The sequence below is a fragment of the Zosterops lateralis genome (assembly GCF_965231275.1).
Source record: "Zosterops lateralis genome assembly, chromosome: 1".
Taxonomy (NCBI): domain Eukaryota; kingdom Metazoa; phylum Chordata; class Aves; order Passeriformes; family Zosteropidae; genus Zosterops; species Zosterops lateralis.
The window spans coordinates 48,762,303-48,781,554 of record NC_139762.1 but is presented as its reverse complement, the minus strand read 5'-3'; the positions used below and the strand labels follow the sequence as shown (position 1 = coordinate 48,781,554).

General features: G+C 40.8%; 1 protein-coding gene across 4 annotated transcripts in view; it reads left to right on the top strand.

Annotated features, from left to right (window-relative positions):
- The window catches only part of ELMO1 (engulfment and cell motility 1), a 308,416-nt gene that overhangs the window by 252,508 nt on the left and 36,656 nt on the right, over positions 1–19,252 (top strand). The window lies entirely within an intron of this gene.

The following is a 19,252-nucleotide window of genomic DNA, read 5'->3' as shown; positions in this document are numbered from 1 at the left end:
ACCAGCACAGCTACCAAGCACCTGAAATGTTAAATACTGTCATCACTGGGCAAAAATCCATGTGTGCTACTGGTTAAAGAAAGCGTAACAGAACCTTTCACGGCAGTGGTTTGCTTTTCCCATTTTACCAAACTGCTGGGAACTACCAAAAATAACACAACACGATACGCCTGAAATAGCATCATTTATTTCACTGCTCTGACACATTTGAGGTTGCACAGAAAGAAAAAATCCATGTGTTCCTTTCCCTTCCTGAGGAACTCTCAACAGCTTTCTCACAGTAAAAATGGCTGTAAAATCCTTTTTGAATTAGAGTGCTCTGGACACGTCTGAAAACTACCTCATTTTCATTTAAATTATATATATAGTTGTGTGGAAGATAATAGCAATTTAAGTGTGCCCTTTTTTAAAAAAGCAAAGACAGAGGCACAGCAAAATGGCAGATGAACATTGTAAAAGCCCACAGGATGGGATCTGTATGGACAGAAAAAAGCATCTCTCTTCCCATCAGCAGCTGTGAGCAGCTCTGTAGCAAGTTGTGAATCCTGATCAATCTCATTTTCCTCACTTCAAAGAGCAAAAAAGCAGCAAAAACCTTCCCTTTCTGATCTGTGTGTGTACTGTGAACCTCTCTGCCCAGACCCAGGTTATTTCTGAGAGGATTTAAAGGGAAACTTCTTTTTGCTAATATTTTCTTAACACCCAAGGAAGATCAAAAGACTACTTAACGGCAAGTAACTACTTAGTCTCCAGCTAGAAGTCAAGCAGAATTCATAGCCAGTCTTGCTGTGATAGTTTTGTGTACCAGCACCATGCATGGAGTATTATAATTCATAACTGTTCTTTGCATCCTTTGCAGTGGGAGTTCAGTTCACAAGAGGCCAGTATGAACCCAGATGATGTAGCAGTAGCCAAAGAGCAGAAGGCATGGTGGGAGTCTTGATATTGATGAGGTTAATTTGTTATGTACTGTGGGACAAAAGGAGGAAGGAAAATCATGCTGATCTAGCTAAGACACTACTTATATGTATGTGTATTTGTGTGGCAGGAGACAGCAGTGGGAGGAAAGCTGAGGAGGAAACAAGAATAAGTAAAACAAGATGGATTTATTGGCTCTGAATTGTTCATCTGTATTCCGTTCTTCACTGTGCTGCAGAGGAGGAGAGCATCTCTAGCACCGTGGTTGGGGAACAGAGCAAGAGAGGGGGAGGAAGGTGATACCTATCACAGGCATCAAAAGTGCTTAATTTTCCAGAGGCTCTGATTAAACAAATGTTTCTGCTTCCTGGCAGCCCTTGCAGACATTTGTTGGGACAGAATAAATCAGGAGGTAATTTGTCTGCTGCGATGATCAAGCTTGGCTTGGTGGCACTGTCTTGATGCAGATTTTTTTCTGAGTTTCCTGGGAGCAGCCATATTTGCCAAGCCTCCTTCTGCACCCAAAATAATGCCACTAGCTTTCCTAAGGATGGCAATTTAGTACTGATGGACCTGGGTAGAGTAAACAATGCTCACAAATAATGAGGTATGACCATGGTTAAGTTTATTATGGGGCCCTGGTAATTACAAGAGAGGAGGTCAAAAGGAGTGAATGACCTTTGGGACTGCTTTCCTGCAGAACTAAGTGATGCTGAATGAGGTTAGGCTGGGACCCCTGAATGAACGGGGAAATATTTCATTGCTGGTGCTGCCATGCATGAACGAGAGCAGAAGGCACCAAGAGGCAAAGAATAGATTCAAGAATACTGCACAGTGTCTGGACATGAGCAAGGTGGGAAGTGGGTAAGCAGCACAGACATACCAGTAATTTATGTAGGTAAGGAAGTCTCTGTTTCACATGTTTGCCATCAGCACCTAAGTTAGGTGAACTCACTTTGCCCTTATCCTTTCATCTCTTTTTCTCTCATATATTCATTGGAAATCAACCTCCTAGTCTTAGTGTGTTGTGGGTATAAAAGTGGCTGTACAGCAAATAAGTGGTCTGTATGAGCTTGAAATGGCCCCACCATCCAGGAGAGATGAAGGCACAGTTTAATTATGCAGACCACTCATGGGAGTGATTATAAAATCTTAATACCACTCTGTGAATGTCAGCAGTATTATAAAAATCTTATTTCTGCAGTGAATTAGGAAGTATAAAAATACATTCCTGCAACTAAAAGGCAGTCTGCCTGATTAACCTTTAGTCAAAAAATCCAGGGCTCATAGGGAAAGAAAGATTAATTCTAACTAATGTAAAACAGCTACAAGAATTATTTAACATTCCCATTGGTGAAAATGCTGTCATTTTAACACATTTTGACTCTGCATGACTTGAGGTAAGCACTGTCAGCCCTTAAAGGTAGGAATCTCACTCTTGCAATGTCCTTGATCTCCTTGTTTCTAGGCCTATGGAGCTATGAGATAAGAGAGGACCTTAAAGCTCTCATCTTCTGTTGTCTGGGAAACCTGTTACAAGCCTGAGTCTTTCCCTCTCTGGAGATGGCTCGATGTCCAATTTTGTTTGTTTGTGGGTTTCACTTCTTTGTAGTGGAAATGAAATAAAATGCTATTGTTTATTGTTTCAGTAAAGATACTGGGAATATTGCTTAATCAGTTGTCCTTGAAGAATAAAACAGGAGTTGCTTGCTGCAGTGTCTGTGGAATTACAATGGATAGATAAAGTCACAGAGTTCATTGAGTAGGGACAAGAAATACCATCAAAGCTGGTTCTTTTTGTGCCTCTCACATAGGTGTCATCTTGGCTTCTGTGTGGCACAGCTGCAAATACAGAGAGAAATGTGCTTCCTCAGAACAGATTTCCCTCTCAACTGTACTCAGACACATTTGCATTGTACTCTAAAGTTTAAAGAAGTTGTCTCAGCTGGCCAAATTTTTGAGCATCTCAGGCGTGGAAAAGCTTTCTCCCTTTCTCACTTTTGATTAGATGGAGACTGGAAAGTTAACATCTGCTCCTTTCAATGAGTCAATTTAGTAAGTCTGAAGGAGATGCCTTTAGATATGCAGGTTTATCAACTCCTTGAAATGGAGAGCTGTCTGTCCTGTCTAGCATACTATTTTCTGTCCAGTGGAGCCTAAACCTTGCTTTACTCCATGAAGAAAATGTAAAAATAAGAGGAAAATTCTGCAGCACACTCTGATGAGTTCATTTGGTAAGATAAGACATTGTACAGTTCTTGGGAATTAAATGTTTGCTGTATACCAAGAAAAACTGCCTTTTCAGACAGGGCTTCCCCAGCAGGGGAGTGTGTGCATCAGAAGTCTTAGTGCTGACGCCACATTTGTTCTGTGCAACTGATGTCAGCACCAAACACCGGGGTTTGCATTTGAAGATGTGATTCCTGGTGGTTTAGAAAGAAAAAAAAAATTGCACATCTTTCTCACATGGATTTGTGCTACAGTAATTCAGAATCGCAGCTAGCCTCTTCTGATATTAAAGGAGAAAAGAACACCAGGAAGGAGAATTACAGGAGTGCCATTATGTATGTGTGCCATGTTCCAAGTGTGGCTCTTGCTCCAAGATAAGAAAACTATCTCTGGAAAGCATTGTACCAGAGGTGGACAAGGCAAGTAAAAGGGTTCAACACACATACCTAGCTTTAGATAACAGCTCCTGTTTATTTGGCCTTCGTAAGGGAGGGCTGCTTGTGGGAGCCCATCATTAAAAGGCAATGCCTTGGCCCAGTAGCAGAGGTGGACCCTCTGTGCCCCAGAAGTCTGATAGTCTGCAAGAAGCACTTGCTGTCTGTGGGTGCATGTGGGCTTTTCCATTCCTTTGAGTCAAAGCCTCCATTGCAATGGGGAACATGCATGGTCTTTTTGCTCCAGCTGACATCCATCCCTTCCAGCCCACAAGCCTTCAGCATCCTTATGAGCAGTGGAGAACCATTCTCCCTCTTTTCTCAGGTCGGGGAATGTGTTGGGGGAATTTATTAGGCAGTTGCAGTAACAACAGCAGTCTGGGAGAGCGGGGTTGTCAGAAGTGCTGGTGGTGTTTACTGTAATACCTGTAATACTGTAATACTCCTTGGAGTGGGGAGAGGGAATTGGGACTGCAAGAGAAGTAGTGAATAGTGGCAGTTCAATTGGTCAGGCTGAGAGCTGAGGCAAGAGGGGTTGATCCTAAGTTTCATCTCTAAGGGGAGGGAGTGGTTATCAGGTGCTCCCTTAGGTAGGCTGACAGTCACAGTGCTGGAAAGAAATGTATGGAGGGCTCCTGGTGGCTCTGCTGCTGCCTGCCCTGTTTGGATGGAAAAGATCCAGGGGCTGGCAAAATGCTACAGCTCTGTGACACCCTGACCCTTTCAGATTGGCTTCCTGAAGAGACACCATGCCCTGATATTACTGTTCCTCAGCAGCATGTCCTCAGAGCCCGAGATTAGCCTGCCCCAGGAATACTTACTACCCATTGTCAGGCTTCTTAAATCAGTCACGAAGGATGCAGAGGGAAAAGTATGTTAATTTACATCCTCTATGTTCTAGGCACATCACAATAGGGCTCCTGTTCCTCCTCGTCGCCTTCCTCTCCCTGAGCAAAGCGAGGTTCCTCCCACCTGCCCACAGCACTTCAGCGAGCGCGAGCACAACTCCCACACCAGTCTCCTCGCCAGAGTTTCAGCTGCTGGTGCTGCTTTCATGTGCAGCCTGCTCTGCTTGCTGGGCTTGAGGAGTTGGTTTTTTAGCTGTCTGTTGAGATAGGGGTTTTTTCCTCCTTTTGCTTAGCTGTATTTGGCTGTGATTTGTACTGCCTGCTCAACACCCAAGTCCCAGTTTGGGGCAGCAAGTGAAACTTATACACAGAGGGAAGCTGAAGGCAGGAGCTTCTTAGTGGGGTGAGAAGTTTTTGCGTTCAGTGGTCTCTGCCTCCCATCCCAAGAGTCACATTAACTTTCCTGACAGATTGTCCTTGGGTGGTCATCCTATACACATCTAGTCTGAATAGACACCTGAACGCTTCCTGTTCCCCAAAATCTTTTGAGAGCTGAGGGCATTTTAACTTCACAGGTTTGTATATTGTGGATATGTTTGGTTGGTATCACCCACCACTCTGGAAACATGTCCTACCAAAGGAAGTTTCTTACCCCCACAAAGACTGTTGTACTCAGTTTCACCTCTTTTCACTACTTGCTGTAATTAATGGCAAATTGGATATGCATGGAAGCGTTGTCGCTGGCAGCTCGCTGCTGAATGGCATATAAAAACCCACTAGAAGCTGATTATTTGGATTATTAATTTTTTTCCAGGCCATCCTATATCTGATGTTCTTTTGCTAATTTGTTACTGATTCTCTAAGTATATCTAGTCTTAAAATGAGGAAATATTCCTGACGCTTTATTTTACTGATGATTTCTGGTTTGTGGCTTCCCTTATTTTAAGAAGTTGTTCTGGAGGCACAAGCAGGAAAAGAAAAAAGATTAAAATTATCAAATTGGCCAAAGAGATTAAAATGACAAATAATATGTAGATTGCAGTCTTCCAAAAATCCAAGAATAAATAAGGCTTCTTTTAAAGTGCTTTGAGGAGGAGGTTGATTATAATTTTATATCTGTATTTTTTTCAGTGAAGTATACAACTTCTTTAGATAAAGTGCCCTAAAAACTAACTTATGATAACAAAAGCCCTTCAAAATAGATTTACTGGACTGTTTTCATGGACAAGAACTTGAGATAAAGAAAAAACCCATCCAAATTAACTGAAGTATTGCAATAGCCATCAGATTGAAGCCTGTTGTATGTTAGAGCTATACATACACATACAAAGGGTTGCATACAATAGACTGCTGATTGATGGGGTTTCAGCCAGGTTCTTAAGTCCAATGTTAGTGGGACTTCTCAGATGTTTCTGTCGGACATAAATATTTCTTTTCCACCCTTTGGTTTGTTTCTCTCTCCTAAAGTTTTATATTTATATTTTCCACTTCATGGAGGAAGCAGAAAGAACATAAATCTAAAGGGACCTGAATGGTTTCCCAGTCATTATATTGATTAAAGCAACTCCAAGGGTCAATTTGGCCCACTGATTTCTCTTCTTGTTACCTCATTTTAATAGGCAACCCATGGCAGTGGAAAGCACTAGAAACAAGTGTAAACCAGGTATTTTTTTGTTGTGAATTCCTGCCCAGGTGAAGACTCTTCACATCCACAGGGAACTGCACTGCTCTTCTCTCTCAGTGTGGTTAGGCTTTCATTACTGCCTGAGCAAAATCTGTTAGAGCGGCAGCACTTCCCTGATCTTCACTCCAGCCCTCTTACATCTTTCTCCCTTGCCATTGGAGCTAATCATGTATGTTGAAAAAGGCTGCAGTGATTTGGGCAAGCTGCTTTCTCTGCTGCCTTGGCCATCAGCCATGGCCACCAACCCTACTTCAGGTGCAGCTCACCCAGCACGAGGATCCCTCCAACATCCAAGTGCCCAGGAGCTCTGGGGGCAGTCTGCTATCAGGGGATTTCTGACTTGTTTTCCCCTCAGTGCCTTCCTCAGCAGAAAGTGCTGTATCTTGGTTAATAGAGATTGTAGCTCTCCTCCATTGGTTGCACTTTTAACATTTTTAACTATTAAGAAATGCTTGTATCCAAATGTGCTATCTCTGTCAGTAATGCCAGCAGACAGTCGGGGGAGATATTTTTTTGCCGCTTGTGGTCTTTGTGTGGGTCTCAGAGGCTCAGAATTGGTGAGCTTCATGAGCAGTGTTCTGCAGATGTGTGAGGAGCATGGTTTCAGGGAGGGTAGGAGACTGTCACTGCAATGGGAAGTGACATTGGCATTGTGCTCAGCAACTCAAGAATTCCCCACCATTCATCCTTGTTGCAGTGCAGGTCTGAACTTATAATCATGAGCAGTGTTTGCTGGGAACACTCTATAAGAAAACTAGGATTTTGTTTTTCTTAGGAAATATTTACCTATCTTGGATCCTGTCCTGCTGGTTGTGGAGTTGGCTGTGTCACATAGCAATTTTGAAGACTCAGGTTTATGTACGTGACAAGAAGACATTTGCTCTTAAAACTTCTGTGCTTTCATTTCAGAGCTCTTTTGTCTTAAAGAAGATGCTACTTAGCTGAGATTTCTGCTGGAATGGTTTACTGCCTTTCTAAGAGGAAGCATTTTCCCCCCTATTTCCTTCTGAAATGGGAACGAAGCTGTAATAGGACTTTGCACATCCATAAGTTCTTCTATCTAGTGAACTCAGATGTGCATTATATATGTTGGAAGAATCTTGTGGTCTTACCATGAACTGAATGCAATAAATACTTTTCTACCCCTTCTACAGCAGAAAAAATCTGACCTGAGGCAGATGCTTGCTGTTTTCTCAAGAATAAATGGTTTATATGGTGCAAGGGAGCATTGTGGGGAGTCAGACTTACTATCACTTTAATTCAGTAATATTCCAATGTGTAGAAAATACATACCCCAGCTAAACGTTGATGCAAGGCTTAGATACAGTGATGCTGATCGGTACTGGATTGGCATTGAAGAGTCTTATTTTTGTCTCTATGAAAAATACTGGTAATTGGCAGAACCCTGCTGTGGATAGGCTGTCTCTCCAGCAGCCATCGCTTTTGTTGCTTGGTAGGTAATGGCCTCTGACTTGCAACACCAGCTCTGCTAAGATGATATTTAGTTTGGCAAAGATTAATGATATGCAAAAGACATTTGCAGGGCCTTCGTGCAGAACAGAGGGTGCAAAAAGCCACCAGTCAGTCAGCTTTGGGCTTGTGTTGCTTTGCTAGACTTTTTTACTTTTATTTATTTAAAGCTCAGGCCTAGCAGTTTGTGTTCCTTTAAATCACTGTAACCCACCAAACCAGGCACAGCACGATGTATTCTGAGTCATGGTCCTCCCCCAGAGGAGACTAGACCGAGGAAGCAGAAGCTGTAAGGAGGTTGAACTGAGCCCCCTGGGGCCGTGGGCGTTGCTGGTAGGTGAAATAATGAAATAACAGGAGGAATTGCTCCTGCTCATGCCAGCGGCCGGCAGCAGCCAGCCTCTCTCCTGCCTCCCTGGCTCACTCCTCCATGGAAACCAGCCATCCTGCACTCACTGCCCCTTGCCACGGGGCCCCTGGGCACTCTGCCTGCTCCACAGCTGCTGTGGGGAGCTGCTCTTTTCCTCTCTCCCACTATAATAGCATCCTTATGAGGCTTCCCCCAGCCCGTCTCTCGAATAGGAGGTTGCACATTTCTGCGTGTGGCTTGTGCGGTGATGTTTGGGTTCATTTAGTATGCTCCTGGGAGTGCATCTGAACTCAAAAAAGAAAGAAAAAAAACGAAGGAAAAAAGCCAGGAAGATCAGGGAAATCCTCGCCTGTAGCAGGCAGTAGAAGATAAAAACACCAAAGTGATTTTCTATAGGAATATTGCTCTTGCTGAACTGGCTGTGTGGCAATGACTGACACTGCAGTCATTTGCCTTCTGCTGGGCAGACTTGGCATTGCTCAGAAAATACTGGCCAGTGCCAATTTTTCAGTGGAAAGCCAGCAATAAGGGTAGTCTGTTTAGAGAAAGTGTTGACTGTTGCCAACACCCTTTGGACTTGATAAGTGCATGACAGAGGTATGGGAGTCTCCAAAATAATCAGGTGTTTAAATATTGGGTGTATCTTGTTTTACAGAAAATACCTGCTTTGTGTTGAGAGGCCAGCTTCATCCATGCTTTCATCCTGTATCCTAAAAATCAGGCAGAATTTTATTCCAGATATGTTTTACATAGTCGTTCCCAAGGAGGGCCGTCATCTCATCTCCCTCCCTGAATATTTCCTTCCTATGACTTTACAGTCCTGATAATACCAGCCCTCTCCTACCTGGTGTGCCTTGCCTCTACCATATTGTCTCTGTGAACTTTTTCATACACAAAAACACAGGTTCCATCATTCCCACCAATCTTTCCCTTACAGGAAAAGTAAGTTTTCTTTACCTTTCCTGCCTGACTTCCACTACTATTAAATAGCAAAGTTTTACAAAAATTTTTGTTTTCATTGCCTCACATGTCATTCTGCACTCTAATTGCTCCATAGAGCCAAAGAATAGAGGGATTAACCTCTTTATATCTGTAACCTCGGTTCTAGACTCCTTGTCATCAACATGTGAAACAAATTTCTGGACACACTATGTCTGTGGCCCTGGACCATGTTCACTCTAGTATGACATCTCCCATTTGGCTTCTTTCTGGACCTGAGCAAACTTACCAAAGCAAATCCTTTGTGTATTCACATATGAGGCAGTAGGGAAATTGCAGAATGAGTGTGATGCCCATTTTGTTGTTGTTGTTGTTGTTGGTTGATTGGTTTTTGTGTGTTTGTTTGTTTTGTTGGGTTTTTTATTGTTGTTTTGGGTTTGTTTTGGTTTGGGTTTTTGTTGGGGTTTTTTTTTTGTTTTGTTTTGGTGACTGCTGCAGTCTGGAGTGCACAGAATCTGAATCTAACCTTTCAAGGGAAAACAAATATCTTGCATTTAATTCTAAATTTATATCCTCCCTAAAAACATAAAGTAAATACTTATAGAGCTGTGGGAAAAAGGGAGTCTGCTGGCTGATTAGAAATGTGGATTAATGACAATATGGAAAGAAGAGCAGTGATTTGTGACAGTGTGGAAAAAAGTGCAATGATAGCATTCAAGTTATCAGAGAAAGGATCTTTCATTACTGGAAGATTGTAAGCCTTTATGCACCCATAACTCACTAGTTTGTTATTAGAAATAGCACTATTTTAAGACATTCTTTAGCCTCCTAGGCAGGATCGATGTGTTTCTGGAGATGTGTTTCTGTGTATGTCATTGGTAGTTTCAAATCAATACTGGGAAGTAAACTTGAAGCCAATCTTGTTTTAATCCTTTTGTGAGAAACAAAAAAACCCCCAAAACCTTAGGCTCTGATTTAATATGAGTGAAAGGAAGAAAGGGAAAAAATAAACTGAGAATGTGGTATTGACATAGTGTTCACCGGAGGGGAAAATGTGTGGTTTTTTTCAGATGCTTCCTATGCATGTAGTGAAGGGCATGGAGCAATGGGACCAGTTCTGATGGTTACCAATATATCTTTAGTTAAGATTTCAAATAACTGTGGATGCCTTTCCCTGTGCTTGTGGAAGTCTATCATATTCCCAAAGCATTGGGTAGCCTAAGTAGTTTTGTTCCATTCCCAACTTCCCTGGCTAGCAGATTGGTTTTGTAATCACAGTGAGGTGACTGAATGCCTTTGAATTGTTGGTGTTAGTATAAGGTGTCATATAAATCACTGCTTTCTGTCCTGGGGAATAGTTTATTTTCTAGTACTGCATGTAGATCCCAAAAAAGCTTCCCTTTGATCTGTGGGGAGAAAAGGTTGTTCCTTTGCAGCAATGAAAAATACAGGTTTCTGAAGCCATAAACCATTTCACTGCAGTTCTTAAACTGAGGTATGGCAAAACAAGTCATCTGTGCATTTTCTTCTTCTAAGAATAGTCTGGTTGGATTCCTTATGTTTTTGGTTATGTGCCACAGCTCAGGAGGAAAAATAACATGTGTTGTTCTTATTTATATGATCAGCACAGTAATTCCTACCTGAGGCAGGAATCTCATTGGACTAGACTGCAAAAATTCAGTATTTAACAAAGGTATTATTCAGTTATTTCAGAACATTTTAAAATGTCAATGAAAACACTTTTTTCCTTTCTCTTGGACATATACATTTTCTGTATATTTGGCAGTTCCAAGCAGATCTTGGTTTGTAATAGTCCTGACAGCACTTACTATGATCTGTCAAGTCAGTAATTTGTGAGCAGCAGATTTGCAGAATATCTATTGCTAGCATCTCACAAGATGCAATGGGTTTAACCTCTTCATTGCTTTGTGTATTCCTGTGGATCATGCAGCTATTTCATGCAGCTATTTTTATTGTTGTGGCACAGATTGGAATCTCTGATAACAATGCAATTATCACTTGAAATAGTTATTAATATGAGATTTGCTATAAAAATCGGTGTACTGTAGGCATGTTTGTCAGCTCGCTTTTCTTCAGGGACATGAATATGAAAACAAGATTTTACCTAAAAATTATTACAGCTTACTTTGTTATAAATTATGATGTAAAATAGCATATAGGCTCATTCAGAGGCATGGCACATCTGAATAACAGACTTTTTCATAATTCCAAGATGCTCAGCCTGATCATTTACATTAACTGTAAGGGCATGCAAATAATGGGACTGAATGAAATGGTCTAACAGGAGCATACCAAACATTGGGTTTATGCATTGAGCAGAAAAGTCTAAATATGTAATTTAGCTTTCTAATTCAAAGAACTGAATCCAAAACCACATTTGCAGTCTTTCATGGTTTTATTAAGTCAAAATTTTGGAGGTTTCCCTTTTCTAATAAAATGCAACGCCCAAAGCAAAACAAACAAACAGGAAAGAAAATAAAAAGGTAGCAATTAAATGGTTACAGTCACTTATGTCAGGTCCAGAAAACAAAAGCTAAAACTTTCAGCTCCTATGAATATTTTCTTTTCCTTTGTTCATGTAAGTAACTGAATAAATGTGAGGGGATACTTTTAACTAAATAAGAAATTGTACTGTTTGAGTGGTGAGCCAACTTTTGGACTTGCTGAAGAAGTAGCAGTATTGCATAATACAACATAAGTATTAGCAAAGCTTGGCAAAATTGCAGAGCTTTTGCATATAGAGTGTTTAATTATTGAACAATTTTCACAGGCAAATCTCCTTCTCTGTGAAAAATGTTCATGGGGAAATTTGGCTGAATTTGGTACTGAAAACAAATGGAATTCATGGACACACTGGATGGATTTTCCAGGTCTGTCATGTTTGGGAGGAGGTTAGCAAGGAGGAGAGGTATGAAGCTGAAAGGTAGAGAAGCTGTACCCATATTGCCTGGTGCTTTGTGCTAGCTAGTGTATTTGTTGGTCACTTAGATGACTAAGGAGATCCATTTCTATTAGTATTAAAAAGACATGAACCTGGTGCTCTGACTCCCCTTCCATTTAGAAACTAGGTTGGAGGGTCCCTGTAGTTGACTGGAGACAAGGAGAGAGACAGCACAAGCAGGGACAGTGGCAGGCTTGCACCACGTGCAATCCCATGTGGCCATCCATAACTGGGACAGGAGGGACTTCAACACGGTGTTTTCAGCTGGTGAAAGAGCCTGGAGATCTTAGCTGGCCACACTTTTATTTGTTTTTGTCTCATCTGAAGGAGATAGGAAGATAAGAAACTGTAATGTTGTTTTTTACAGTTCAATCCTTTTATCAGATGTACTGAGCAATGATCCCAGATCCTTCTGTTCAACTTTTTAAAAAAATTTGCTCTGCCACTTTTTCTGTTGCTCTACCCATTAAAAGAGTTTTTTTGTTTTTTTTTTTTTTAATTCATCATTAATATCTAGGACTTGAGTTCTTTGGTTTTTATGTTGTCCTAGGGGGAAAAGAGTTGTGTTAGAATCCTGTCTTTGTTTTCCTCCTGTAGAACCTACCGTTTGCCAATATATTAAGTTAATTTTCATTAAGTGTATGCCATTTAATGTAATTAAGGGAAGCAGCACCCAAATGTATGTTCCTAATCATGGGTAACTCTCATATTGTTTTTCATTAGAATTAACAGGCATATTATTTGACATGTTAATTATTACATTAGTATATGACTAAGGCTATTTCCTCATTTCCCCCCTCCCCTCACTTAACATTTTGTTTGAGAAGATCAGTACATTTTGTCTGTGAAAAGCCCTGGATTAAATGCCACCCACAAATGATTTTGTGCATGTTTTATTTTGCCAAAGGAGGTTGTCAGACATTGGGGGAAATAATGTAATATTGCCTGACCTAAGACTTCAATTAACTAACAAGAAAGTTTACCAAAACTGTCATATTAACTTTGCACATCATTTTATTGTGGTGGAAACATTGTCACATAGCACTTACTTCTTGTCTTGTCTACCTCAAGGCACAAAGCACAAACAGGAAAATAATTTTATTCCTTATTTCTGATGTGAATAGTTTCCTGCAAATATTTAATGTGAGGAAGAGGTTTTCTGTGTATCAGTGATTCCTGTTTCAGCCCAGTATTACCCAAACAAATGGTATTTGACCTGTGTGTTTAGATTAGCAATTGTTTTGAATGGAACCTTTGCATTTGTGTGTGGCATCTGATTTTAGTCCTGAAAGAAGAGAGTGAACTTCTTCCACATGGTCTTTTATCAAAATGAAGAAATTATGAAGAGTATTTGCATGTATTTTGATGATTCTAAACCTCCTCGCCTTTCAAGTCTGTAAAGGACTGCTGTTCACTTCCCTTTCTGTTACTATTAATTTTATCTTCAACTTCCTCAGGCCAGTCCTTAAGGAAGATTTCTTTTCAATCAGCTGCTTCCTGAGCCATAATTTTAGAAAAATATAATTTCCTTCATATTTTACCCTTTGTTTTCTTATTTCCATTTAACTGAACTTCTAATAAAATCTCATTTCTTCTTTTCCTTTAGCCTTCATTTTCTGTTGAAATACAACATCTACCAAATCTATCTATTTTTTTCTTCTTTAGACTCGTCCTCATTTAATCATTTTGTTGCAAGCCATCCTCCAGAGGCTTTCCTCCTCATGTTGATACTCCCCACTGGAACCTTTGTTCCTGCTCTGGTCACTTTTCCATATTTATAACACCCATCCTACTAGCTTGCTTTCATTTTCCTTTGTGTACTCCAGTCTGTTCCCATTCCTTGTAAAAATCATCTTCTTGCCCATTCTTTTAGCCATGTTACCTTCGGTGGAATTTTGTCACAGCTCTTTGTCTTTTTTTCAATTAAGTTCAAGATGTTTTTTGTTCCCAGCCAAACCCTCTGCTGATGTTACTGGGTTTAATTGAGAAAATAAATAGTAATGTTTAAAGAGAACTGGAGGCCTCCATGGGTATCCAGTGGTTTTTCATCAGGATCTGTGTGTCTAAGGGAAAAATAATGAGTGCAGCTAACAGAACTCTGGGAGCTTTTGGAAAGTGCCAAGTCAAGCTGTGGCCACAGACCCTTCCTGCAGAGGTGGAGTAGCCCAGGGATGTACTATGACAGAATTCAGCAATAAGTGGTCCATTTTCTCTGAACGTGACTTACAAGATGCTTGCATGCAATAGCACAGTAAGCTGGGAATCTCTTGCAGGGAACTGGACTTTTTTACATCACCTTCAGATGGAGGCATTCCTCAGACCCCTTCCTTATTTATTCTCAGCCTCCCTTTCACACCCTGTTTCACGGTGCTCACTAGTCTGGTATTCATGACCCTGATGCTCTTATTCCATCTTTCTTACAAGAATGGAAAGAATCCTCTATCTCCTCTTCCATAATCTTGGATTAAGAGTAGTCTCAGCCCATCAGTTCCCAGGAACTCTGTGGTTTCAGTCTGTTTTCCCACACCTGGGATTCATTAGTCAAGGGAAAATAAAAATCAGAAAAATCAAGTTCTCTGAAACGTGAAACAGTTGTGATCACTCAGTCTTCAGCCTGTTCTTTCTGTACTACTTGACCTTCTGCATCTTGGAATCCAGTGCAAGGTCAGGCTCTCCAAGTTCTCTTCCCTCTTTTTCTCACCAGAGGGCAGGCAATTATTTGGGTCCCGAGGCTCTGAACAAGATTTCACTTTGATGTATTGCTACAGCATCAGGTTTTCTGACTCCTGCTAAAGACCTGTTAAACAGCTTGTGTGGAACTGCTGTCACATCTCCTATCTCTCAGTACCATCCTCACATCTGTTAGGAGTGCTCATTTGTTCTGCAAAATGATAGTTACTGCTGAACTGGATACTGATACTGCATGGAAACAGGCTGCTCAGCTTGGTCAAAACTTCATTGTTTCAGGTCTCTTTTCTGCAGACTGAAAATCATAGGAAGGGGAGGAAGGAAAGGAAAGGAAAGGAAAGGAAAGGAAAGGAAAGGAAAGGAAAGGAAAGGAAAGGAAAGGAAAGGAAAGGAAAGGAAAGGAAAGGAAAGGAAAGGAAAGGAAAGGAAAGGAAAGGAAAGGAAAGGAAAGGAAAGGAAAGGAAAGGAAAGGAAAGGAAAGGAAAGGAAAGGAAAGGAAAGGAAAGGAAAGGAAAGGGAAAAGAAGAGGAAGGAACTGCAGCAATACCAACTTTTTTGCAATGGCTTTTAAATACTGCAGAAAAAGGAAGAGATAAAATGTATCAGAGGTTATATCTGCTAAATCCTCTGACAGTTGCTTTCTCATCCTGCTTCCTGAAAATGAATCAACTTAATTATTCCTGTGGCTATGTACATCCAGACAGCTTAGAGTTGCCTTTTATTGCTGGCTACAGTAACTGTCCTTGTGTTTTGGAATAGCTAAGAAGATTGAAAACTGGGGAGGGTTTGTAATTCCAGAGTACACAGACTGTAATAGAAGTAATGGTCTGGAATTTTGCAGTCTCTTGTCAATGGTTAGATTGTGGCAGCACTGAGTTTAAATTTGCTTGTGTAGGAGGGCATGTTTAGATTAATATTCTAAAGTAATGTGGAGTTAATGTTTGGTACAGGCTGTGACTGAGAGACTAGTGTAGTGAATTCACAGACTGCAATATGTGGAGATTGGGGCAGGGGGTGGGGGAAATTACCATTAAATTATCTTCCAAGGACCTTGAAGCCTCTCTGGATGACTCTTCCGAGTAGTTTGAAAACATAACCATCGATCTAGTTATAACAATTTATCCTTTGGAACAGTCTAAAAGATGTCTAAAATTACCTGGTGCACACATTAAACATATAAAGTTTTTATTAAAGGAGTTGACAGGCTGATGGTAAACTGAAATCGTTTCCTTTTCCTTCAGAATTAAATTTTCTTTACAGCCTCCTTTGTCAGTAAGCACTGTTCATTAAGAGTGATTAGGCTATTTCATTCTACAACCTTGTTTTTGCCTGCCTTGTGGATTTAACTGAAGGAAATCTCTTTGTGACACTGAAATGATCAAGCTGGATCTTAATCACCAAATGATGTTTCTGCCTGCATTCTTTAATTTGTATTAACCAAGGTACTTTTTTTCAGGAACATTTAGATAGGAAGGAAGCTAGGTATGAATTTTTTACAACCAATTTGCAAAGAGATGTCTTTCCTCCAGTTCTCTGTTTTTTGGCTGGATGATTTTTAAATGGTCACATGAAAAAGCTAGTGAATAAGGGCCTAAATCTTCTCACATCTCAGGTTCTTCAAGTCTGGTTGTAGAGAGGAGTCTCCAGCTGAAGGGCAGTTCAGTGGCTGCTCTTGTATCATGTGCTGCAGTGAGGTAGGAGAATCACACCTTGCAGTACTCGATAACGTTGAGCCAAATCAGGAAAGCACTGAACTAAGCACAACATTGTGATGTGGGTTATTTATATCTAAGTCTTGTCTGTGCAGAAGGAAGGTGAACTGTCAAGACTAATAGCAGTCGGTCAGCATTACGTGCTGACACACCCAGCTCCCTTAGTCGCCCATCCAAGCAGCAATCAGTGTAACAAGTGCCCCAAAATACTAGAGGTACAACTTAGAGACTTCTCTGATGGCATCCAGACTTGTTCTTGCTGCAGAAATTGCACATCAAAGGGGTGCTTATCCAAGTGAAATATTGATCTTGTGGGAAATTTTGAGAAGGGTTCATCTGTCTGGTGCTCCACAGAGCAGAGAATCATAGCATGGTTTGGGGCCTTAAAGATCATGTAGTCCAAGGCTTACCACCATGGACAGGGACACTTCCCACTAAACCAGGTTACTCAAAGCCCCACCCAGCCTGGGCTTGAACACTTCGAGGAGTGGGCATCCACAGCTTCTCTGGGGACCATGTTACTTTCACAGTATGAATTTCTTCCTCATAACTAATCTAAACCTACCCTTTTTCAGTGCAAAGCTACTACCCCTTGGGTAACACCCCAGATGAGTTGTTGTGTACATCTGGGCCTTCAAGCTGTTCTGGGTGAGGTTTCTGAAAAGATTGGTGCTGTGAGTTTGTAGAAAAATGTATCTGGTGAGTGGAAGGCTCAGACTTAAATTTCCAGAATCCTGCAGGCTAATGGTAGGTGTCTGAGAGGGCTGCCTGGCTTCTCTAATCAGTACCAAGAGCAAACTTTGCATCAGTATGGGGTGAGTAGAGAGGTTTGTGCTTTCTGTAGCTGCAAGCAAGCTGCTGAAAAAAGGTCACTGAGAAGCTTGCCATAGAGTTTGGCCCTGATAAACCACTTAATACACTTTGGTATTAACAATTTCTCACTCTTTTTATTTTGACCCCTTGTTGTAAAGCCCAAGTTCAGACCTCTGCTCCATCCAGAAAGAATAGACTTTATTTGCACAGGCAAAAGTTGTCATGGCAAGAGAGAGAGAGAGAGGAGAGGGAGCAAATGTTGGAAAGCCAAAGTAGTCAGAATATGATATGACAAAGATGAGGTCAAATAAGCAAAACACACAACAAACTAGACTAAAACAGCTTAATGAAAAACATGTAATGGCAGGATACTAGCAATTGAAATATATTAAATGGATACAAAATCTGAGGAATAAGGTCCTATGTGTTTAATTGAAAAAAAAAAACTTGTTGGTTTCTTCGTACTGTCTTTCTCTTCATGTCCTCAGTAAATTTACCTGCCTTAGTTGCAAGATAGAACTTGGATTCTCTTACCCATCCATACAAGAGGTCATCAGATAAAAAGCACAAGATTTAAAGCTAATGCGTCCTCTGAAACACTCGTTTCTCAGTAAGAGTAGCAACACATAATGTAATTAAAACAACTGTCTACAGTGTCTATGTACAATCACACTGAGTGGAGAATACCTTTAATTTCATTGTAAGGTCAGATATATGAGGAGGAAAGGTTGATGCTGTCTCTCAGAGAGCTGTAATCAAAGGCTGGCAACTGAGCAGTGGAAATTGAACAGATTAGAAGTCCTTGGCAGTGATTCCCAAAGGCTCAAGAGACTCACTACAATCAGCAGCTTTGACACTTGGGCCAGCTAGTTAAATAGTGCTGGCTATAAATGTGACAAGGCAAGTAAGTGATCACCCCTTCACATGCTGGCCCTGGGGCATACCCTTCCTGCCTTCTCTCTCGGGAGCAAGGGCAGCTTCTAGACCAAGGGGCTCTTTCAGGGTACCCTGTGAATGACCTTCCACACAACAGCTAAGAGGAGAAATTTTCATTGTTCGCACCCTTAAAATGAATTACAGAGAAGTGTGTTGCACATAAGCATAAGTGACAGAGCTCTAAATCTACTGAATTTGAGCCTCCTTTGCAGAGTGTAGCCAAGAATGAGCACTGCTTCATGTGGATGGTTTAGAGATCAGGCTGGAAAGACCCCATGCATGCAATTCCCTAAAATGCAGTATTTATTAATTTTTTTGTCCATTTGTCTTATGAGAAAAAGTGCTTGTAAAAGACAGCTCCCCTATTGTGAGTCCCTGAATTTAGGATCTGTATGTAAGCAACAAAAAAATCAGATCTATATAGATATTTGAATAAATATAGATTTGTATAGATATTTGAATAAACTCGTGAAACTGAAATTACATATATGCATAAGTGCTTTCAGCATTGTATTTATAATTAATTAATTAATTACCAGCAATAGGTAGTCATTGTCAAGAAGGCAGAAAGAGGAAGACAGAACATATTTTTAAACATCCAGCTTAGCATTAGAATTATCTCTTTCCTGCTGTTCCTTTGATGTTTCCTTTGTAGACACATTCTTCAGTACCTAAGCCCTTTTAGTTGTTAAATCAAGAGCCAGTGAAATCAGTAGGGTTATGCCACTCACCTTGTTGGGCATGATCCATCAACGTTCAGGTGGTTTGAGTTTTATAGTGGTTTGTCATTTCCGAGGTGTGACAGCACCTTTCTTACTTGGGCTGGTGTGGACTAGTGAATGCACTGTGAATGCAGGCGAGGAGGTGTTAATTCCTCTGAGCAGTCAGGTGCCAGTCAGGAGTTCATTTTCAATGGGGAAGTAGCTAATTCTCACTGGTAGACCAGCTAAGTAATTTTTCAGTTCTTTAGTTGCTTAGTTTCACCTGCTGGGCACAGCCAAAATGAGCACTTAGGTCGCATCTGAGAAAGAAGGTACGTCTCAGGAAGCAAAAATAGAAAACAGTGCAGGCAATGAGTTAGAACATTGAGCCAAAACATGTGAAACAATTAAATATTTATATGAAAAGAGAAGGTTTTGGAATTATCAGGGAACCTCTGAGGGGCTGAGTTTCTGTTTTAAGATGCTTCGTGAAGATGAAAGAATAAAGGAAAATTAACAGCACAGAAAAAGCTTTGCCTTCTGTTTGT